General features: G+C 50.5%; 2 long non-coding RNA genes across 2 annotated transcripts in view; both read left to right on the top strand.

Annotated features, from left to right (window-relative positions):
• LOC309809411 overlaps positions 1-8893 on the top strand; it is an 85947-nt gene extending 77054 nt beyond the window's left edge. Inside the window, exon 7 of the long non-coding RNA XR_014294851.1 lies at positions 7689-8893. This is a non-coding gene — a long non-coding RNA (uncharacterized lncRNA). The remainder of the gene's footprint in view (positions 1-7688) is intronic.
• Positions 8894-17790: 8897 nt separating this feature from the next.
• On the top strand, positions 17791-21022 carry LOC309809416. The gene is made up of 4 exons (XR_014294852.1): positions 17791-18061; positions 18752-18802; positions 20155-20469; positions 20820-21022. It is a non-coding gene; the product is annotated as an uncharacterized lncRNA (long non-coding RNA).
• The last annotated feature ends 1862 nt before the right edge of the window (positions 21023-22884 follow it).

The raw sequence follows: 22884 nt of genomic DNA, 5'->3' as shown, positions 1-22884 counted from the left end.
ATATTGAGTAATATTGTGGTCCTCCCCCTGTGCTATACAGTAGGTCCTTGTTGGTTATCCATTTTAAATACAGCAGAGTGTACATGTCAATCCTAAACTCCCTAACTATCCCTTCCCCCAGCTTTCCCCCCTGGTAACCATAAGTCTGGGAACTCTTTCTTGATCTCTAATTGCTCCATTTTAAGCACAACCTGTTCTCTTTTTAGGGCCACATTATCTTCTTGAATTTCTCTAAGGACATTCATCTTGTAGAAGTTCCTTCCGTTCTCTGAATCTGTTTGCTCACCCTGGTTCTTGCCTTCTGTGCTCTGGGTGTTCTCTGTGAAGGGAGAACTGGGGTGGTGAATGTCTGCAGGTCGTGAGGGTTTCTTTGCCTCTAGTGCAGAGTCATTCTGCTTGGACAGTGGGCCCCATCAACCTGAAGATTTATATATTTCTTTAGCACTGGGGAATGTTATTCTAATACTCATATAATATATACATTTTCTCCATTTTATTATTTTTTTTCCAGAATTCCTAGTAAATCCTGACATTTCCCCCAGAGTCTTCTCCCCAGTGTGGGAGGGCTCCTGAGAGGTCCAGCTTGTTGACTGGTTGGTTTTACATCGGTGTGAATAGGTTCAGAGTAGTCAGGCCGCTGGGGCCCCAACAGGCCAAGCACTTACGCACATACCCTACCACCCTCTGATTAGGAAGGATGCACCATCATCAGACAGGGAGCTGGGGCTCAGAGCTGGGGGTGTAAAGCCTGAGCTGGAATTAGGACGCTTGTGATTCTGAAGCCCAGACAACGGCATCATGAGAGAGAAGGACATGAGGCCTGAGAGGGCCTGGGACCGAAGGATGGGCAAAGCTTGTGGGCCGGAGGGAGAAGGAGGCATCAAGTTGTCAGAGGGGCCAACATAGAAACAGAGACGTGTGTGTGTGTGTGTGTGTGTGTGTGTGTGTGTGTGTGTGCGCTGGGGGGAGGGCTGGACAGGGCAGGGGGGAGAATGCCTCCCGGATGTGTGGAGGCTGAGGTGAGGCGTGGCTGGAGGCCACTTTCTAGCTGGAGGGTAGAAATGCAGGCCTGGGTACCAGCGTCACAGCCAGGGAGGCTGGGGGCCCAGAGGTAAGCAAGTTGCTCCAAGTGGCACAGTGACTAAGAGGCAGCCTGGAATCTGAAGGCTCAACCTCTGTGCTGTCACCTGTCAAATCCCGATCCCCTTTTCCACACCAGGCCTGGTGTTCAGGCTCTGTAGACATCACTCCATCTTCATCTCATAGTGACCTTTGGGGCGGGTACTACATCGATGTTGTTGTATAGGCAGGGAAACTGGGGCTCAGAGAGGCTCAGTGATTTGCCCTAGTCACACAGCTAATAGGTGGTGGACCAGGCACTGGAACCCTGGATGTCTGATTGAGATCCCTTCCTCTTTACCACTGGGCTGCAGCTCCAAGCTGGTGGGGGGCTTTGGGGAAGAATATTCTTACCATTAAGGGGTCAAATCAGCTGAGGTCACAGGACAGGGGAGCTGCACAGGCCATGGTTCCACCATCCACCGTCCACCAGCCACGGGCAGAGGCCACGGCCCCAGTGAGGGCTCCTTAGGAAAGGCTGAGCCACCGCACTGTGGGGGACAGTGCACAGAGCAGTGCTGGGCACCTGACCTGACTCCATGCATGTCTGGGCTTTGAGCCTTTGGCTTCTTGTCAAGTTGAAAAGCCATGTCTGGGCTTCTCCCCAGGCCTCTAAAAAAGCACAATAACCCAATACTTTTTCCATAATTAAATTGTAATATAGTCATCCTTTCAACAAAAATGACATATTTGCATTTCCCCTGTTCATCTAGTAATTCATGGCACACCTAGAAAATAGAGAGACAGCCATGAACATTCAGGGCCCTTTTGCTTTGTGTGCAGAGTCATTGCTTCATTCATCAAATGTCCTTGCTTGAGGGCTGGGGTCCCAGGCCTGCCCTCAGGGAGCTCACAGTCTAGGGGGGGTGTAGAAGTGTTTTGGACAGGTCTAAAACTAGGACTGTATTGATTGATTGACTGATTATTTCATTCAATGAATATTTATTGAGGTTCTATTATGTGCATGAAATTAATATTTAAATTATTCATATTTTGCATTCATTTATTGGTTTTAAAATTGGAAAATGCCTCGTGATGTGTTCTATAAAAACTCAACAGACTTGTGACCTTGTGCACTTCTAGGATAAAGATCATCTTATAAATTGAAAATTAGATTGAGGTTTTGAGCATGCCCCATGATGTCATGTTTTGAATGAGAGCTAGAACCTGCCCCCCGTGTGTCTCCACCCTGGCTACATAATCATCTGGGCAGGTTTCATAAAGGACCCATTGCGTTGTCTGGGCCCCACCCCTATAGATTCTGATTTGATAGCTTTGAGGTAGGGCCCTGGGGAAAAGGCATGCTTTTAAAAATCCCCAGATGATTTTCATGTGCAGCCATATTGTGAGCCATTGGTCTATACAAGCAGTTCTTAACCTTAGCTGCACCCTAGAATCTTCTGTGGAGTTTTAAAAGTCCCCATGCTCAGGCTGCACCCAGTCCACTAAATCAGCATGTCTGGCGGTGGCAGCCAGCTATCAATATATGTCAAAGCTCCCCGGGTGACTCCAGTGTGCAGCTAAGACTGGGAACCTTTGATCTGCACCCAATTATAATCATAAATGGGTTGGAGACGGCATCACAGAGGATGTGAGTTTGGAGCTGGGCTTTGAAGGATGAATAGGAGTTTTCTAGGATCCGCATAGGGGAAGAAGGGGCATTTCCCTGTAGAGAAGCCAGCTTGTGTGAAGGTGGCAGAGCAGGAAGGAGAGTGGAAGGTTTGGAATGCAACGTGACTAGAGCAGAGACTGGGAGGCCATGCGGCTGTGAGAAAGGAATGCTGCGAGTCAGACCACTGGCTCTGCCAGAGGAGACCAGGTAGGAAGCAACTGGATCTGTTTTTGTTATGGACATCCCTGCTGGTGATGGCTGGCCTGGAGGGCAAGGCTCGAGGTGGGGAGACCAACAACGAAGGTGTTTCAAAAGCCCTGATGGGAGACAGGGAGACCCTAGACCAAGGTGGAGGCTGGGGGGTGAAGGAGAGAGTGCCTTCCGGAGACACATTTTATTTTATTCTATTCTATTTTATTATTTTTGGCCGTGCTGCACGGCTTGCTTGCGGGATCTTTGTTTCCCGACCAGGGATCGAAACTGTGCCCCCTGCAGTGGAAGTGCAGAGTCCTAACCACTGGACCGTCAGGGAAGTCCCTGGAGACACTTGGTGGGTGGGTTTGAAACATGTCTGTGAGTTCTATGGCACTCTTCCCGTGGAGAGCTGGCATTGATATCCCTGCCCTTGAATTGGGCTGATCTTCTAGGTGCCAGAATGCGGTGGAAGTAACAGCGAGGTTCTCCGGGGAGCCCTGACATCTCTAGAAAAATCTGACTGCCCTGAGGCTGCCATGCTGGGAGGAAGCCCAGGCCACGTGAAGAGGCCACGTGTACATGTTGGGTTCTGTCCAGCAGACGCAGCTGAGGCCCCAGCTGCTATTAGCATCAACTGCCAGATATGTGAGTGAAGATGCCGCAGGATGATTCCAGACTCCAGTCCTGAGTCTTCCCAGCTAAGGCTCCAGACACTGTGGAGCAGAGACAAGCTGTCCGGATGCCCTGCCTGAACTCCCGGCCTGTAGAATCCAATCCATGAATACAATAAAATGATTGCTTTAGGCCACACAGCAATAGTTGCTGGAATAGACCCACTTGGGGAGCAGTCAGGTGCAGGGCTGAGGAGGATGGAGGCGTGAGGCACGCCCGCCTGCTTCTGGATCGTTTTGTACTTGCTGGATCGGAGGGACCTGTGGACGCTGGCTGCAGGTGGAGGAGCTCCTGGTGGCCGATGTCTGCCTCCCTCCCCAAAACATCACAGCCTCTGGCCTTTCTTCAAAGAGCTCTGCATGTCCCTGCACAGTTGCAGTAGTTCCCCAACTAAAGGGGGGATCCCTGCCCAGCAGCCTCAGTATCGCCTGGGGCCTTGTTAGAGATGCAGACCTGGGGCCTTGTTAGAGATGCAGACCTGGGGCCTTGTTAGAGATGCAGACCTGGGGCCTTGTTTGTTAGAGATGCAGACCCGGGGCCTTGTTAGAGATGCAGACCCGGGGGCCTTGTTAGAGATGCAGGCCCGGGGCCTTGTTAGAGATGCAGACCTGGGGCCCCAGCTGCAGTGTAACAAGCTCTCCAGGTGTTTCTGACACTGCCAAGGGCTGGGGAGCCCTGGTTTCCCTTAGTGTGGTGCCTCACTTGTGATTGGAGTCACCTGGGCTGCTTGTTAAACATCCACGTGCCAGGGCCTTACCTCAAACCCTCTGAGTGTCAGTGTGTGTGTGTGTGTGTGTGTGTGTGTGTCTAGGCGTCACGGTATGTGTGCACATGTGCATAGCTTCTCTGAGCTCCCAGGGTGTCTGCCCACTGGTAGGAAGCCCTCTCTATCTGTTGTGTTGAGCTGACAGCTGCCAGGCCCTGTGCTAAGTGCTTTAGTCGGTGATGGATGACAGATGCTGTGAGGTCATTTTCATGGCAGCTTAGCGGCGGACAAGAGAATCATCCCCATTACCCAGGCGAGTGAATGGGGATCCTGGGCTCAGGCGCTCCCCAGCCTCTCTGATTAGTAGGGGGCTGATCCGGGATGACTCCAGGGCCCAGTGCTTAGCTGTGCTCATGAACTCACAGTATCCCTGACCCGGCAAGAATCCCCGGGTAATTGCTTCAGGCTAAAGGGCAGGGCCCTTGGTTCACATGCCAGTCCTGGAATCCTGCCTCGGCTGGCATCTCCGCCCAAACCCCCCCATCCCTCTTGAACACCCTGCATCAATTCACAGACTCAACACAGTGAAACCTCCTTGGGCACCCTGCAACCATAGAGGAGCCGAGAGAGGCCGACCCCAGCAGGTCACCAGGCCTCGTGCTGGGGAGAGTTACTGCCCCTCGGAGCCAGGGACCAAAGCGGTTGGCAGTGTCTTGATGCTTGCAGAGGCCGGCAGCCTGGCACTGGGCCAGACCTCAGTGTCCCTTCACTGTGGACACACGTGGGCCAACAGAGTGAGATGGAGCACACTGCTGATTCCAACATGTCACTTTGCTGCCGAAATATGCTGATTTAAGAGAATCAGAGAGCGTGGTTTATTTATTGCCAAAGTCGTTTCAAACGGAATTAGAAACATAAATCGAATTTGCTATGGCTTCGCTTCCTTTTTAACCACCTCCAGAATATAGTGTTTCCATGAACTCTGTGTACAGGAAGAAAACTAGGCTGGTAGAGAAAGCTAGGGAAGCACCGCGGAGTCAGGAAATGAATCAACCTGTTCATTTATTGTTATTAAAGTGACACAAATAAATTATAACCCGGTAGGACTCACTAGGACTTCAGCTTCACTGGAGCACTTGTGCATGTAACGGAGGGTCCATCCACCCAGCGGTTCTGGGAGCAGGTAGGACAGTTCCATTATTAGCCCCAAGTTGCAGGAAAGGAAACCAAGGCTCGGACATTAAGGGATATGGCTGGGTCACACCGCCGGGGATGGGCGCTGCCATCGACCCGGGTCACTCTGCTTCAAATCCAGGGCACGTTCTCCAATCTGATGATAATATTCATAAAGCCACGACTTTCATCCCTGCCGATCACCCTATGTGACTCTATTCGGTCACCATAACCTAGAGTAGGAAGAGGTGTGATTTGGGGCCCCAAACCCCATCCTGAGCTTGCACCAGCGCTATTGGGAGTAGTGGGAGATAAGGGGTAGGGCTGCCAGAAAAAATAGAGGACACGTGGTTACCTTTGCATTTCAGATCAACTACGGATACTTTCTTAGTATATCCCCGATACTGCATGTGACTACTTATGTTAAAAATTTGTTATCTGAAACGCAAATTTCACTAGGCATCCCGGATTGGTGTTTGCTAACTCCTGTATCCTGAGAGGAGGAGGCCTGTTCCTTGTTCCCTTTCAAGCCCGGACCCTCTCACTGTCCAGAACACCGGGCCCTATTTTCCCGGTCAGCTCTTGAGGGGCAAGGACCCTGCACTGTCAAGCAGGATAGACTCAGGATCACAGAGGGGAGGTGTGAGAGCCAGCGCCCTTTTCTGTGGGACTCTGCAGATGGATGTGGACTTGGCCCTTCTGGCCATGGCATGGTGGACCTCTTCTTTGCCAGCGTCAGTAACCTGGCCCCTTTGGAGAGAGAAGTCAGGGTAGGGCCTGGCTTGGCCTTGGGCAAGTCTCTTCACTTTTCCATGTCTCAGTTTCCTCATCTGCAAAAGGAGGGTGCTCACGGCCCCCGCTCTCCCAGGCTGTTATGGGGAGCAATGTGTCAATATTTTGAGATGCTCTTGGCATGGCGTCAGATACACCCCCAGAGCATTGAACCCAGAGCCCCAGCTGGCTCAGGGGGAGGGGAGGGATGATGCCGGATTATTGGGGATGCATAGCATCTTTGCTCAGGGAACGTTATTTATATGTATTTTAAAAGAAACACGGTACCACCTGTTTATCTGCTTATTAAAATACTGGGCTTGGAGGGGTTTTATTAGGACTGGATGGCAATCTCTTTGTGGAGGAAGCGTTGCCATTGCTAGGAATGGGCTTAAAGCCCTCTGAGACCCTGGACATCGTTCCAGCCCCAGGATGGTCCCATCGTCCAGAACCCACGTGGCTGTGAGCCCCTGGGGGTGGAGAGCAGGTCAGAGTGTCCCTGTGTCCCAGCACTGAGCCTGGCCATTGTGTGAACCCCCCAACATTTATTGACAGAATGGGGGGCAAAATGGGTGGTCTGAGTAGAATCTGCGTGGCTTAGAATAAACTCCAGTGCAAAGCACGTCCCTGGAGTGTGGAGGTGAGTGTCCTCCGTGGGGAGTTCCTGCCAGCTCCACTTAAGTCTCCTTGACAGCCTGAGACATTACATGAAGTCCCTGGCCCAGGTATTATTGGACATGTACATGTATTTTTTTCTTCTTTAATAAGAGGAAACTTCAGCAGAGATGATGGAAGGAGAGGTGGGGCAGTAGCCTTTATGATAAACTAGGCACAAAAATGGCCATTTAGGGCTTCCCTGGTGGCGCAGTGGTTGGGAGTCCGCCTGCCGATGCAGGGGACGCGGGTTCGTGCCCCGGTCCGGGAGGATCCCACATGCCATGGAGCGGCTGGGCCCGTGAGCCATGGCCACTGAGCCTGCGCGTCCGGAGCCTGTGCTCCGCAACGTGAGAGGCCACAGCAGTGAGAGGTCCGCGTAACGCAAAAAAAAAAAAAAAAAAAAGGCCATTTATGTATAATTACTTATAATCCTCACAGCAACATTGCAAGTTGGGTTTTATTGTTATTCCCACTTTACACATGAGGTTAAGTGACTTTCTCAAGGTCACAGAGCCAGCAAGTGGCAGAATTAGAACCTGAACCCAGGCCATCTTGCTCTGCAGGGGCCTCACCCGACTGGCTCATCTGTGTTTCCCAACCCCTTCCTGCCCCACCCATGCTAGCACAGCTGGACCGAATGGTCCCATCGAGGGTCCTGCAGCTGCAGGTCTCTGGCAACACGTGATCTTTTGTTTTCTGAAACCCAAATCTCCCATGAGCCTATCCTCCAGGGACAGGCTGTGTGCCCTCCATTCTTCTTCCTCTGTTTCTCTCTCTCTCCAGAAACGTAGTTAGATCACCTTGAATAAGATGTTGAATCCTTGGCCAATAAGCCCACACCTGGTGTAGAGGAACCATCAGTAATCCTGAGATTTATTGCATCAGATTCCTGGGTTAGTGGAAAGAATGTTCAGCTCACGGGGAAACCCAAGAAGCTGGTGCCACCGCGTAAGCCCCGCCAGCCCGGAGGAGAGACTCGGCTTCTCCCGTCCCGTGTCTTCCCTGGGGCCCGGAGAGCTGTCAGGGGCTGGCTGCTGTCCTTTTGAACATCTCCTCTTGTCCTGACTGTCAGGATTTGACATGCTCCATCTTGAAGCCGAAGTCTACAAGAATATAAGTTCTTTGAAATCAGACATGGTGGGTAATTTGGGGGAACATATTTGAACTTCAAGATGGATTATGATCATGCAAATATTTGGAGAGCTTCATTTTTTCTTTTAACATGGATTAAAGAGGAAAGCTTGTTGCCATGGTGTGTGTTTTAGTCATTTACAAACAGCTGTTCAACCATTTGTTCATTCAACAATTATTTGCTGAATGCCTACTCTGTGCCGGGCTCTGTGCCAGGCCATGGGGATTGAGACTGGCTGACATTAGTGGCTTCCTGGAGGCCCCCAGCCTGGCCAAGGAGCAGCTCCAGGAAGACCACCACAGTCAGGGCTGGCTGGGTCCTCCTTCCTGATGCTCGCATGCAGCGTTCAGTGGGACCGTCTGGAGGAAATGATTCAGCAGCAGCCCTGGAGCACAGCTCACAGCCCAGCATGTTGGGTCTTCTTTCTCCCCCCAAGGAAGAGGCTAAGAAGAGCGGTCAAGAGTCTGGCTTCAAACATCTGTCCCTGACGCTTCCTGGCTGGGTGGCCATGGGCAAGTTAACCTCCCTGGATCTCTTCTTTTTTTTTTTAAAGATGATGTTGGGGGTAGGACTTTATTAATTAATTAATTTATTTATTTTGGCTGTGTTGCGTCTCCGTTTCCGTGCGAGGGCTTTCTCCAGTTGCGGCAAGCGGGAGCCACTCCTCATCGCGGTGCGCGGGCCTCTCACTATCGCGGCCTCTCTTGTTGCGGAGCACAGGCTCCAGACGCGCAGGCTCAGTAGTTGTGGCTCACGGGCCCGGTTGCTCCGCGGCATGTGGGATCCTCCCGGACCAGGGCTCGAACCCGTGTCCCCTGCATCGGCAGGCGGATTCTCAGCCACTGCGCCACCAGGGAAGCCCCCCTGAACCTCTTCTTTAGGAAAGCAGGGATAAGGGTCACACCCACCCCCTGAAGGCATCATGAGGATACAAGGAAGCAGCACACACAGTGTGCCTCACTCGCTGGCACACAAACGGCAGCGGACGCCTCACTGTCGTTAGGGTTATGGACACCCTCTGCGGGTTGAATAGTGAACTTTCACGTGAGCAGCCAGTTCTGATCATGCTGATGCGCAACTCAGAGGTCCTAACAGCCCTCTCTGCTGCCAGCAGTTCTCCTCCTGCCATCAGGACCTTTGCCACCCCCGTCCCCAACCAGGCTGTCCAGCCGAGGGTTTTTCAGAGTGCATGAGGCTGCCCTCAAGCAGACGTGGAACAAACTGCTCCTCAGAATGCTCTGTGCTCGCTGCTCCCTGTCCTGGGCAGTTTGTCCTGCTCTCTGGTATGTCTTTCTGCCCTTGGAGTCTCCCTGGTCAGTACCCTCTATGCAGGCACATCTTAGGAGCCATCACCATCCAGGAAGCCTCCCTGGATTTCCCCTCTTTCACAGCACTTTGCCTGTTCCTCCATGATTCCTTTCACCTTGGCTGATGAGCCCCCCGGGGCAGAGGTTGGGTTTTCCTGATCCTTTGCCCGATGCGTGTGGGCACTTCTGCCACGCTGCCCGGGCCTACATCGGGGATGTGGACAGTGGTTGCACAGGGTGTGGCGTGCATGGCCGGACGTGCCTGAGGTCTGAGGCTGGAGGAAGGAGCGGCTGCTTCCACTTGCCCGACTTTGCCGGCTCAGTGCCCTGGGGCTGGGAGAGGCAGGGCTGAGGCCCTTGGAGGGGGCAGGCAATGCTCCAGGGAGAGAGCTGGTGTCTGGGTCTGCGGCCTTGTTTATTTGAGGGACCAGTGACTCAGGTTTGCAGGCTGCTCTCCGTGAATGGTTCCAGTTTTGCAAACACCGCTGGGCAGGATGGCTGACCCGAGAGCTGGACTTCCTCCCATAGGACATTGCTTGTGGGCATTCCAAGCGGGCGACCTTCGCTCTCCTGCCTTGGGCTGCACTTTCCTCCTGGCTACAGTGCGTGGAGCTGACATGTGGGGGCGCACAGACAGAGGTGTCCTAGAGTTCATGGTCGGGGGAGGCAGGAGGGATTGAGAGGCAAGTTCAGGAATCTCAGAAATCTCCTCTTGGGGGCTTCCCTGGTGGCGCAGTGGTTGAGAGTCCACCTGCCGTTGCAGGGGACACGGGTTCGTGCCCCGGTCCGGGAAGATCCCACATGCTGCAGAGCGGCTGGGCCCATGAGCCATGGCCGCTGAGCCTGTGCATCCGGAGCCTGTGCTCCGCAACGGGAGAGGCCACAGCAGTGAGAGGCCCGCGTACCGCAAAAAAAAAAAAAAAAAAAAGAAAAGAAATCTCCTCTTGGTCACTCAGATGCTGGGGGCGGGGGGGACTCATCACGACATCCTCCTGCTCCTGTAACCTCAGGCCCGGGATGCCGTGTTCAGGCCACAGTGGGGCCTGTGTGGCCAGTGTGGCTCGTGGACCCCAGGCCTGCGAGATGCCCCAGGGAAGAGAAGGTTCTCCATCTAATAGGTTTGGGAAATCCCTTGTGTGGCAGTTCACTTTAAAGGCCCCTGAGAAGTCCTGCGAGAAATAAGCGTGCTTGACTTTATTTAAACCGGGAGTCAGCCATTTTTTCTGGAAAGGACCAGGTAGTAAATATTTGAGGCTCTGCAGGCTGTTCCTTTCTGTCTCAGCGACTCCACTCAGCTGCTGTCGCGTGGAAGAAGCCGTAGCCAGTACCTAAATCAGTGACCCAATAAAGCTTTATTTCCAGATAGGAATTGGGCTGGAGGTGGCCTGGGATCCCTGATTTCAACCATCCTCTTCCTCTGCCCCTCCCCACAGTGATTTACGGGGTGCCTGGCACGTGCCGAGAGCAGGCGTGAGCACAGCTGCTTGTTCCCAAGTCAGGGTGATTATGTTTCAGCAAGACCGTCCACTCTTTAAGCTACTGTGACACCCACAGCATGAATAATTCAAGACCGATTTCCCGCAGCGTGGATGGAGGGCAGGGCGTTATTATGCAGAAGCTCTGTTGGCGCGGATGCAGGCAGTACAGAAAGCCCAGTTTATGACGCATTTAGCCAGCAGACTCGCAGTTACGGAATTCATGACACATTTTAAACCTTTGAAAGGGGACATTTACATTATTTCACATTTTGCACAAAGGGAGGCTTTCTTAACCTTTTCAAGTCACCCAGAAGGCACCGCGTGCCTGTTTGCTCCCCAAGGGCTGCGGGTCCTGTGGCATCCTCTTTGGAGGCATTACAGGTGACACAGTACTTCTACAGTCGCCGCTGAGTCTCCCTCACCCCCTCTCAGAACAGCCTCAGGGGGACCCCAGAGCAGAGGTGCGTCCTAGGCCCCGGGCCTCTGGGACCCTCGAGCTAATCTTTGCCATCCATCCATTGCCTTGGCAGGACTGGCTCTTTGCGTTTGCACCACTGCTGGGTCAAGTGCCTTGGAAAAGATGTAAGAAAGTCCCAGTATTGGCTTTTATTTAATCTCCTTTCGTTAAAGTCTGCCAACCGCTAAAGCAAAGAGGAATTGCTTTCCTGAAGTCCTCTGGCCCTCAGTTCAGATGCCCAAAGGGCCTTCCAGGGGCGGGGGCAGCAGCTGGCAGGCGACCTCTTAAAAGTCATTGACTGATATGATATCACTTATATGCAGAATCTAAAAAACATGAAACAAAGGAACTTATTTACAAACCAGAAACAGACTCACAGACTTCAAAAACAAACTTATGATTACCAGAGGGGAAGGATGTGGGGGGAGGGATAAATTAGGAGTTTGGGATTAACATATACACACTACCATATACAAAAGAGGTGATCAACAGGACCTGCTGTACAGCACAGGGAACGCTACTCAATACTCTGTAATAACCCGTACGGGAAAAGAATCTGAAAAAGAATGGATATATGTATCTGCATAACTGAATCAGTTTGCTGTACACCTGAAACTAACACAAAATTGTAAATCAACTCTACCCTAATATAAAATAAAAAATTAAACTAAAACAAAGAAATGGTGAAATATGAGTAGAGTCTGTAGTTTAGCTCATAATAATGTACCAGTGTTGGTTTTTTGGTATTGACCAACAGCCTTTCAGCAAATCTCAATGTATTCCAGAATAAAATTTTACTTAAAAATTCAACGTATTACAGTAATTACTGAGATTTATATTAAATGATTTCCTATATTAAAAAAAAATCATTCATTGAGCCCCTGAGGTTTGCTGGGATGGTTCCAGGCACCCAGATCCTTTTCTCTTGCAATCCTTACTGCGATCCTGTACATGACGTTTTGTAGTTCCCATTTTTCAGATGAGGAAACTGAGGCTGAACACAGTTTAGACCACTTTCCCAAGGCCACACGGCCAGGGATTGCAGAACCAGGGAGGGAATGCAGACCCCAGGGCCGCAGACCCGTGCTGCTCTCTGGATCCTTCTGAGACCAGCCAATGTGTGTGGTGATGCCAGACCAACAGTAATGTCCTGCCAACCCCTCTTTGGACTCAGGGGTCTCAGCCTGGGTTTGTGGCAGATGCCATGCATACAGTGGTCTCCTATAGTAATAATTCCCATGTCTGACCCTGCCTGGCAGAATTCTAAGCACTTCCACATCGAAGGGACTGCTGACATTTCTACCTGCCCAGTGGCCATCATCCATTCTTCAGGAATGGCCTGAATTTTCCTTTGGGGAACCCCCCTCTTCTACTCAGACCCAGGCCTTCCTCGAATCACAGGGCTTGGTTCAGGAATGAGGATGTGGCCCGAGCCCAACCAGTGAGACCCAAACCTGGGAGTTTAATTGGAAGGAATCCCTTGCTCTGTGGGGGTTGCCAGACTGGTGGAACCAAAGCCTAAAGTTATGGGAACTTCTTTGCCACCCACGTGGGAGTCTACTTGAGAATAGAGCCTGCCTGGGTGAAAGCAGAGTGGGAGATGGAGGGAGGCGAATTCCACACATCACTTGAGCACCTGGATCCAGCTGTGCCTGAAGCAGGACCTTAGAGTTTTCCTTTTCTTTATCCAAGATATATGTATATTTGCAGTATGCGGGCCTCTCACTGTTGTGGCCTCTCCCGTTGTGGAGCACAGGCTCTGGACGTGCAGGCTAAGTGGCTGTGGCTCACGGGCCCAGCCGCTCCGCAGCACGTGGGATCTTCCCGGACCAAGGCACGAACCCGTGTCCCCTGCATCAGCAGGCGGACTCTCAACCACTGTGCCACCAGGGAAGCCCATCCAAGATATTTTTTATATATATTTTTTTTATGTTTGAGCTTGCTTGTTTGGGTTTCTGTCACTTCCTTCCAGTGGAGTCCTGAGTCATAGAGTCTCCACTGAGAGGCACCATTGGCACATGGTTGTTAGGCCAGATTCCAGACACATAGTCAACTTTGCTACTTACTAGCTGTGTAATGACTTTGGGCAAGTCATTCAGTCTCTTTGTGCCTCAGTTTTCTCATCTGTGAAATAGGGATTATGACGGTACTCTCTCCTCATAGGGCTGTTTAATAAGGATTAAATGAACTGATACAAATAAAGCTCGTAGTATAGGGCTTGGTGCATATTCTGAGCATGATAAATATTAACTGTTGTTATCCATTCTCTTTTAAAAAATTATCCTGGTGGTCTGAGAGCAGATATGACCCTTTATATTTTATAAATGAAATGCCTGAGGGCTTCCTGGGTCCCGGGTTTGGAGACTGCAGGGCTTGGACTGACACACAGGCCTTGGGCTGGGTTCAGGGCTGCGTCTCACCCCACCTGCCCCAATGCTCAGGTGGGGCTGCCCCAGGGGCTCCTCTTCCCCTCTGTTAACACTCCTGTTTCATGATCCAGAGCCCTTTCCTTGCACAAACAGTCGCAGGATCCAACGAGGCCTCATGTGGCTCCCTGCTCAGACCCAGTCCCCTCACAACCCCCCCTCCCTCTCCTTCACCCAGAAACACAGAGAGAGCCATCCCCGTCTTTCCTCCAGGGCCAGAGGTCAGGGCCAAATCTATCCCACAGTCATTGCTAACGTGTTGGGGCTGATGATAACTTCCTGTCCCAGGGACCGTAGTTGCACTAAAAAAAAAAAAAAAAAAAAAAAAAAAAATCAAACTTATTACCAAAATAATGCATAGAATAGTTTTTGTTTCAACAGTTCAAATAGCATAAAAACTTACAAAATAGAAAGTCCAGGTTTCCTACTTCCCAGCCGCCTCCGTCTCACTCCCCAGAGAAAACCACAGAAAGATAATTCCGTGTCTTTACAGAATTTTTTCCTATGCCTCTAGTTAACTACATGGTACTGCATTTGCCTGTTTTTCTACTTCAAACAGCTTCTGGAGAACGTTCACATGGGCACATAGCAAAATGGTTCATTTTGTGTATGTGCGTGTTTTAAAAACTTTTTTTAAATTGTGGTAAATTACACAAAAACATAAAAGTTACCATCTGGACCATATTTAAGTGTACCATTCAGTATTATCAAGTACATTCACATTGCTGGGCAACCATCACCATTATTCAACTCCAGAACTTTTTCTTCCTCCCAAACCGGAGCTCTGTGAATTTGACTCCTCTAGGTATACGTTGTATCAGTGGAATCAAGCAATATTTTTCATTTCTTGACTGGCTCATTTCATTTAGCATGCTGTCCTCCAGCTTCTTCCACATTGTAGCCTGTATCAGAACTTCCTTCTTTTTAAAGGCTGAATGATAGCCCACTGTATAGATATATCACATTTTGTTTATCGATTCATTCATAGATGGACATATGTGTTGCTTCCACCTTTAGCTACAGTGAATAATGCTGCTATGAACATGGGTGTACAAATATCTCTTTGAGAACTTGCTTTCACATCTTTTGGATACATATCCAGAAGTGGGCTTGCTGGATCATGTGGTAATTCTGTTTTAAATTTTTTGAGGAACTGCTGCACTGTTTTTCACAGCCGCTGTAACATTTTACGTTCCCACCAACAATGTTCAAGGGTATGGATTTTTCCACATCCTCTTTAACACTTGTTAGTTTCTGCTTTTTGTTTGTTTCTTTGGTTTTTGGGGATAGTAGCCATCTTGATGAACGTGAGCTGGTTTCTCATTGTAGTTTTGATTTGCACATCCCTAATGACGAATGATGTTCTGTGTGGTTTTTTTTGGCCACACTGTGCAGCTTGCGGGATCTCAGTTCCCTGACCAGGGATTGAACCTGGGCTACGGCAGTGAAAGCACTGGATTCTAACCACTAGACCATCAGGGAACTCCTGTATGTATTTTAAAATACATACTTATGAATGTTTTCAAACATACTTGGAAGTAGAAATAATAATACAATGAGCCCCATGCAGCCGTTACTCAGATTCAACAATTAGTAGGATTTTTGCCCAGTTTGTTTTCCTTGTTTCCCGGAGGATTTCATAGCAAATGCCAGACACCGTGTCTCGACATCACTACATAATCCAGTGGACATTTCTAAAACCCTGGATCTCTCCTTACATAACTGTGTCACCATCATCCTAAACTTTTCCTTGGTATCACCTACTACCCAGTCCGTGATCAAAGCTTCCTGATTGTTGAATGAATACACGGGTTCATTTTTCACAGGACCCCTGAGCCCAGAGACTCTTAACCACACGCCTCCCCTGAAAGGCCAGTGACAATGGGTTAGGAGCACACGCACCAGAGTCAAGACACACCAGGTTTAAAGCCCTCTCTGCTCTCGACTGCCTATGAGGTCTTGGCAAGTTACTTATCCTTGCTGGGCCTTGGTTTGTTCATCTATACAATGGAGATAGTCAGAGTGTCCACCTCGCAGGGTACTAAGGGAGACAAGGTGTGTAAGGGCCGAGCTCTGCACCTGGCACGTGACGAGCGCTCAAGAAATGAGAGCCGCTGTCGCTGTTGCTATTGTCAAATGTAATTTCTCCTTCCAGTGATGGGGGTTCAGGCATCCTGGAGGGCTGGCAGGAACCAGCTCTGTAGTGTGCCCTCCATCACGGCCTGTGGAGGGCGCTCCACCCTCCTGGGGGCTCCCCAGGTCAGGGCCCCTGTTATTCTCTATCTGGGGCCAAGCGAGCTGCTGTCCACATGCTTGGCTGCACGGGGCTTAAATAAAAGAATGATAAAATCTGCCAATGGGAAGGGATGACATTTTATTGGGAGTTCAAATACTTTTTGTTAAGATTGGTTTTTGCCATTTCCCCTCTCTTGACCAGCTGGCCTTCTCCTTGGTAATTCAGTAAGCGGTTCCTTCGGGTGACGACAGGCAAATGGGAGGCGTATGGGGGAGAACAGAGCCCACGGGGGACGAACATTGTCTGAAATGGATTTATCCTAATCGGGTTCAGAGCCAACAACCTTTTAGACTGAAGGAGGATCATGGCAGGCCGAGGCTATAGGCTGCAGCAACGTCTCCTTTAGCCTGCACCGTTTTCCAGGTGGGGAAATGGAAGCGGAGAGAGGGAGGGGCTGCCCTGAGTCCACTGCCATTTACTGGTTGAGCAGGGACTGGGGCCGGGGAGCCAGACCATCCCAGCCCCCTGCCTCAGTCACCTACCTAGAGGACAGAGACGGCCACGTCCTAACTGGCTGTGTGAAATTGGATGCTCTGGGATCCAGCTCCCACTCGGGTGAAGTGGAGACAGAATGAGGGGGGATCCAGGCAGCTTGGCACGTCCCCTGCTCCCCTGCAGCGAAGCCAGTGATGACAGGACCTTTCCCTTGCTGATCGCCACCTTAGGCTCTGAGCCAGGGTGTGCTGGCTCGGAGCTCCCCTCAGAGGAGCTCCCCTCAGAGGCCTGGGCCTAAACGCAGCGCTCACTGGCCGTGTGACCGCCAGCAAGCTTCTTCCTGTCTCAGACTCACAGCCTCCTCTTCTAGAAAATAGGAAGAACATGAATGAATGCCCACTTCCCAGAGTTGTGGGCAGGTAAATGGGATAATGTAAACCAAACACCTCACATGGCATGTACTGAAAAATCTGCTTCTTTCTCCTTCCCTCCCACCGCCTTCATCCTCCCGATAAGCTGGGATGCTTTTCCTGAGCCCAGTGCATGCTGGGAAGCCAGGATGGAGGCCCCATCTGGGAAGTAATAATCTCTAAGGCTGGTGCAAAGTGGCGGCTGACCCTCCTCCCTCCATGCTGGACCGTCAGACTCTTTTCGTTGTCCTGAAACGGGGGCTCTCTGTTCTGAGCGGGACCCCTGCAGCACCCACCCACCTGCGGGCTGCCTGCCGGTGGGATGGGGCCTCTGCTTCAGCCGGGCCGTGGGCCCCTCAGCCACCCGGGGCTGTGCCCCAGGAGGTTTGGAAGCTTTTCCCATGACCAGGTCAAGGCTGGAGAAGCCCGGTGAGTGTCCATTCCCAGGATACTCTGGGTCCCGAGAGCCACCCGCTTTGTGGAGGTGACCTTTCCTGTCTCTGATCCCTAAGAATGCAGGTCAGCGGGCCTGGAGACCACACGGGGTCTGTGCCCTGCTGGTCAGGTTAGCCTTTTGATTCTCCCAGTCCCTGGAAACACGGTCGGTGGGGATTTTCTGCCCTCAGGCTTGCTTTTGAATTATTACATGTCATTAACAGATGAAATGCTTGGGTTTCTAACACATAGCCGTGTTTCTCTCCTCCCTCTTCTCCCTATGGAACAAATATCAAGAGGCATCGCGGGCTTCCCTGGCGGCGCAGTGGTTAAGAGTCCGCCTGCCGATGCAGGGGACACGGGTTCGTGCCCCGGTGCGGGAAGATCCCACATGCCGCGGAGCGGCTGGGCCTGTGAGCCGTGGCCGCTGGGCCTGCACGTCCGGAGCCTGTGCTCCGCAACGGGAGAGGCCACAACAGTGAGAGGCCCGCGTACCGCAAAAAAAAAAAAAAAAAAAAAAAAAAAGAGGCATCGTGCGTGGACTAGTAAGATGAGCTCTGAGTCGCAGCCCCGTCCCTCCCTTCCTGGCTGTGTGGCCTGCGACAGTTCACTGCCTTTCCCGAGGCTCAGGTTTCTCATGGCAAGTCGGGATGACAACGCCTGCTGAGGATGACGTAGCACGCGTGAAGCCCCAGCTGCAGTGGCACAGAGCAAATACTCAGGACCGGCGAGGCCCCCTCTCTGATGGCTCGTTTGTGATTTGTCGACTGGATGGAGGAGGTGGGAAGCAGGAGAGGAAGCTTGGGCCAGGGGCGGAGTCGGGGAAGCCCGGCGGAGAAGCATGCAGCTGAGCCCGTGAGGCCTGAGACAGGGCCTGGGGCGTCAGGATTGTCTAGAAGATGAGTGCAGCTCGGAGTGGAGAGGGCGATGGAGCTGGAGGTGAGGGACGAGTCTCTGAGAGCTCCCTGCTCTCCTTCCTGGCCCTTTGGCCTCGGGGCAGCCACTTAACCGGTGTGGCCAGGTCTAGGAAGTGGTGGCGTCTGGCCTACGAACAGCTGCCCAGAGGGCAGGAGTGGGGCGAGGTGAACTGTGAGAAGTGAGCCAGCCTGCGACACCCAGAAGCTGGGGTTTTGCCCACTTGCCTCTCACCTTCAGGTAGGCAAGGCCACAGGACAAGAACAAGGGTGCCAGGCTGGGGAGGCGAGTGGGGCTGAAGTCCAGCCCACGCTCTGCTGGCCACGCTGTGTACCCTGGGTCGGGGCTGTGTCTGTTCAGAGAGGGGGGCCACCTTTTTCTAAATTACCCCCAGGCTCACCAAGCTCCCAGAGGGGTGCTTTTTCAGATGTGCACAGTGGCATGGCATAGATGTCAGTGGCCCGAGGCCTGGTCTCCTCTCCCTCAGCCTCAGGGCCCAGTTCAAGTACTGGGGCTGCGTCTGCTACATCTTTCTTTTCTTCCCCTGTCATTCAGGTTTGTAGAGAACAAATGTGGAAAGTGTGACGTTGTTACCACCCAGTGAAGGTAAATCTTAAAAAAGCATTCTTGGGCTTCCCTGGTGGCGCAGTGGTTGGGAGTCTGCCTGCTAATGCAGGGGACACGGGTTCAAGCCCTGGTCTGGGAAGATCCCACATGCCGCGGAGCAACTGGGCCGGTGAGCCACAACTACTGAGCCTGTGCGTCTGGAGCCTGTGCTCCGCAACGGGAGAGGCCGCGATGGTGAGAGGCCCGCGCACCGTGATGAAGAGTGGACCCCGCTTGCCACAACTAGAGAAAGCCCTTGCACAGAAACGAAGACCCAACACAGCAAAAATAAATAAATTAATTAATAAACTCCTATCCCCAGCATCTAAAAAAAAGAAAAAATGCTTAGAAACTATCAGCTACAATATCATCAAGTTTATTTGAAGGCCCTGGGATAAGTACTTGAGATGCATTTATCTCACTGCAGCCTCACAACAGCCATACAGATCAGTGTGATTATCATCCCCATTTATTTAAAAAAAAAAAAAGCATTCTCTTTTCTTGTGATAAAAGTAATACCTGTTTATTGTAGAAAATTATAAAAACACAAGGAAGTATAAAGAAGGAGATGAAAATCATGCATAGTCCTGTTACCCAGAGATACTTCAAAGTGTTAAAAAGTAGAGGTTTCTTTTATTATTTTCCCTCTATATATTTGAATATGGGAATCATATTGCATAGGATTTTGTGTTCTGCTTTTTAAAAAATATTTATTCACTTATGTATTTATTTGGCTACACGGGGTCTTAGTTGTGGCACACGGGATCTTCGTCTCCACGTTCAGGATCTTTGAGTTGTGGCATGTGGGCTCTTAGTTGCAGCATGCAGGATCTAGTTCCCTGACCAGGGATCGGACCCAGGCCCCCTGCATTGTGAGTGTGGAGTCTTAGTCACTGGACCACCAGGGAAGTCCCGTGTTCTGCTGTTTTAAACTTTATATTATATCTCAAATGTTTTTTCATGTACATAAATGTCCTTCTGTGTTGTGTTTTAGTGACTGCACAGTATTCTGTCATTTGAACATGTTGTAACAGAATCAGCCAGCCCAGACGGATTCTAGTTGTACACTATTTTAAACAGCGGTGTTGACTGTACATCTTTGTACTTGTCTGATTATTTCTTTTAGGGTAACTTCCAATAAGTGGAGTTATAGGGCTCAAGGGTGTGTAGGCAGGCTGTAAATTGGCCCTCAGTAATTCCCACCTCCAGATATCCCTGTGCTGTGTAACCTCCTCCCCTTGAGAGGGAGCTGAAACCTAGTGACTTGCTTCTAATGAACAGAATACAGTGAAAGTGATAGGATGTGACTTTCAAGATTAGGGTACCAAAATACTGACTTCCATCTTGCGCAGGCTTCTTGCTTGTTTGCGTTGAGCAAAGCAGCCTGCCATGTTGTGAGCTGCACCATGGTGAGGCCCACACGGCAAGGACCTGAAGGAGGCTTCTAGCCAATGGCAAGTGAGGAGCTGAGACCTTTGACCCAATGTCTGGTGAGGAAATGAATCCTTCCAACAACAATGTAAGTGAGCTTAGAAGAGGATTCCCCCACACTTGAGCCTTCCGATGAGACTGGGGCCTTGGCCGACACCTCGATTGCAGCCTTGTGCGGGACCTTGAGACAGAAGCACCCATCCAAGCCATGACTGGACTCTTGACCCACCGGAGCTGTGAGTTAATGTTTGCTGTTTTAAGCCACTAAGGTTGGAGATGATTTATTATGTGGCAATAAATAACTGGTACAAACAGTATGCACGTCCCTTTTTTTTTTTTTTTTTTTTTTTTTTTGCTGTACGCGGGCCTCTCACTGTTGTGGCCTCTCCCGTTGCGGAGCACAGGCTCCGGACGCACAGGCTCAGCGGCCATGGCTCACGGGCCCAGCCGCTCCGCGGCACATGGGATCCTCCCAGACCGGGGCACGAACCCGCATCCCCTGCATCGGCAGGCGGACTCTCAACCACTGCGCCACCAGGGAGGCCCGCACATCCCTTTTGATGTGTATTTCCTTTGTGCTTTCCAGAAGTTTACCCCAATTCCACCCACCACCCCAGCAGAGGGGAGTTGCTCACAGATTAATTTTCAGCAGGGGACACTGACTGTACCCCTCCTTCTGATCAGCCTCTGTGTCTAGAGAAGCCCGTCCAGGGAGTGTGGACAGCTCTCTGATACGCAGACTATTTCCAGGGAATTATCTCGGGGTGTGTGTCCTGATATCTCAGCAGAGATTCTGAGAGGGTCGTTAAAGGTAAGGCGGTCAAGGAGGGAGCCTTTTCATGCTAATGGACTTCCAGGGCACCTGAACACATCCCAGTAAGCCATTTACCCATCTCCATGGTCCATATCTTTTATTTTTAATTGCAAGAGAACACAATTTGGTTCTTGCATTCACGTGTCCACATTTTTAACTCCTTTCAGAGCCCAGTGTATTTCTTGCAGTCTCAACAATTCAGGGATTTAATGGAAACTAAGAAAACTCCATGGACCTCCAGAAACAAGCTCGGGTCCCCTCGGGAGATGAACAGAGCCGATGGGAGGCCTAGCAGTGTGCCTCGTTTCCTTCCTCATGCCCCTTCTTCTGCTGTGACATCCTACAGGGACACATGCAGCCTCCCCTGTCCCCACCCCACTGGGGGCTGGATTGCTCTGAAGGGAACAAATGACTGTCTCCAGGCTCAGTCCCTTCCTTGGGAAAACCTCCCGTGCTCTCACTGGCCTGCTGTGGGGAGGATTAATGGCCCTCTGCAAGGCTCTAATGGATCCCTAATTGGTTTGCTTCATTAGGGTCTGCTGCCTGGGAAGTTAACTGTGCACTTGGAGTGGCGATAAATGAAGCTCTGCTGCGGGGCTCAGAGATTGGGAGATCTCTTGTACAGCCACCAAGGCTGTCCTGAGAGTCCGACCATCCTTAGAAGCCAGAAACTTGGCCATGGGAAGCAAATTAATATTGCTTATGTTTCATTCATCAGCATATTTAAAGGCCTCAAGGAAATGATTCTTAATCTTTTCTGGGTCAGAGACCGCAATGAGAATTAAAAAACTGCACGTATGCCTACAGCCCCACTTGCACTCTGTTTTATCAGGCGTCGGGTGTGGGTGTTGCAGATTCCCTGAGCCTGCTCAGGGCTCCCTTGGAAAGTTCATGAACTGACACCTGCTCCTCCCAAGTGGGACATCTTCAAGGTGATTCTTTTGTTCACTTACTCATGTATCTATTCTCTAATTTACTTGACAAATATTTATTGAGTTTCTACTATGTGCCAAGGAGATTATCTTTCTTTTGCAAAGGTTTGAGACAGCCCTAAAGTGAGAGTAAATTTTTTTTAGGAAATAGTAACTATAACTGTACTTACTCAGGCATTTGTTTTCTCTTCCTCTCTAGGTAAAGCCAGGGAGTGAAGAATGGGGGAAGATATGAGTGAACATTTTCGTCCTTTCAAACTGTTATGCGTTTGGCTGTATGAAAGAGCCACTGACAGGGTGTGACATGGAGATGTCACAGGGTATTTTAAATAACTTCCTTCTACTGTGAAGCAAGATATACTTATCTCAATCTAAATTCTAAGTGTCCAAATCCACCAGCCTACAAGAATGTTAGAATCGCTCCTGATGCTGCCCTGGTGGAAAGGGTCTCCTGGTTTCTCCACTTGGACTGAAGGATCAAAAGACGAGTCCTTGTGACAATTCTTCCAGTTTCAAGTTTTTCAGAATGAAGAGTCCTGACTGCTATGAACCTCTTGTAAAAGCTCAATCTGTCATGTCTTAGGAGGCTGCCTACCATCACCTTGTGGAATCTCAAGATGTGGAATCTCAATGCAGAACTTGAGCAAAACTGAGGGGGAAAAAACTGTAGACCAATATTCCTCATACATGCAAAAATGAACAATATTCTATCAGACTGATTTCAACAATATATTAAAAAGATAACACATCATGACCTAAAGTGGTTTATCCCAGGAATGCAAGGTTTTTAAAAGTTGAAAATCTATAATTGTAATTCATTCTACCAATAGGTTAAATAAGACATGATCATATCAATGGATTAAGAAAAAGCAGAATTCAAGATCCTGCATCTGTTCTTTTTTAAA

The sequence above is a fragment of the Mesoplodon mirus genome (assembly GCF_964341445.2).
Source record: "Mesoplodon mirus genome assembly, chromosome: 2".
NCBI classification, from domain to species: domain Eukaryota; kingdom Metazoa; phylum Chordata; class Mammalia; order Artiodactyla; family Ziphiidae; genus Mesoplodon; species Mesoplodon mirus.
The sequence above is the reverse complement of the archived record's forward strand: the minus strand, read 5'-3'. Positions and strand labels throughout refer to the sequence as shown.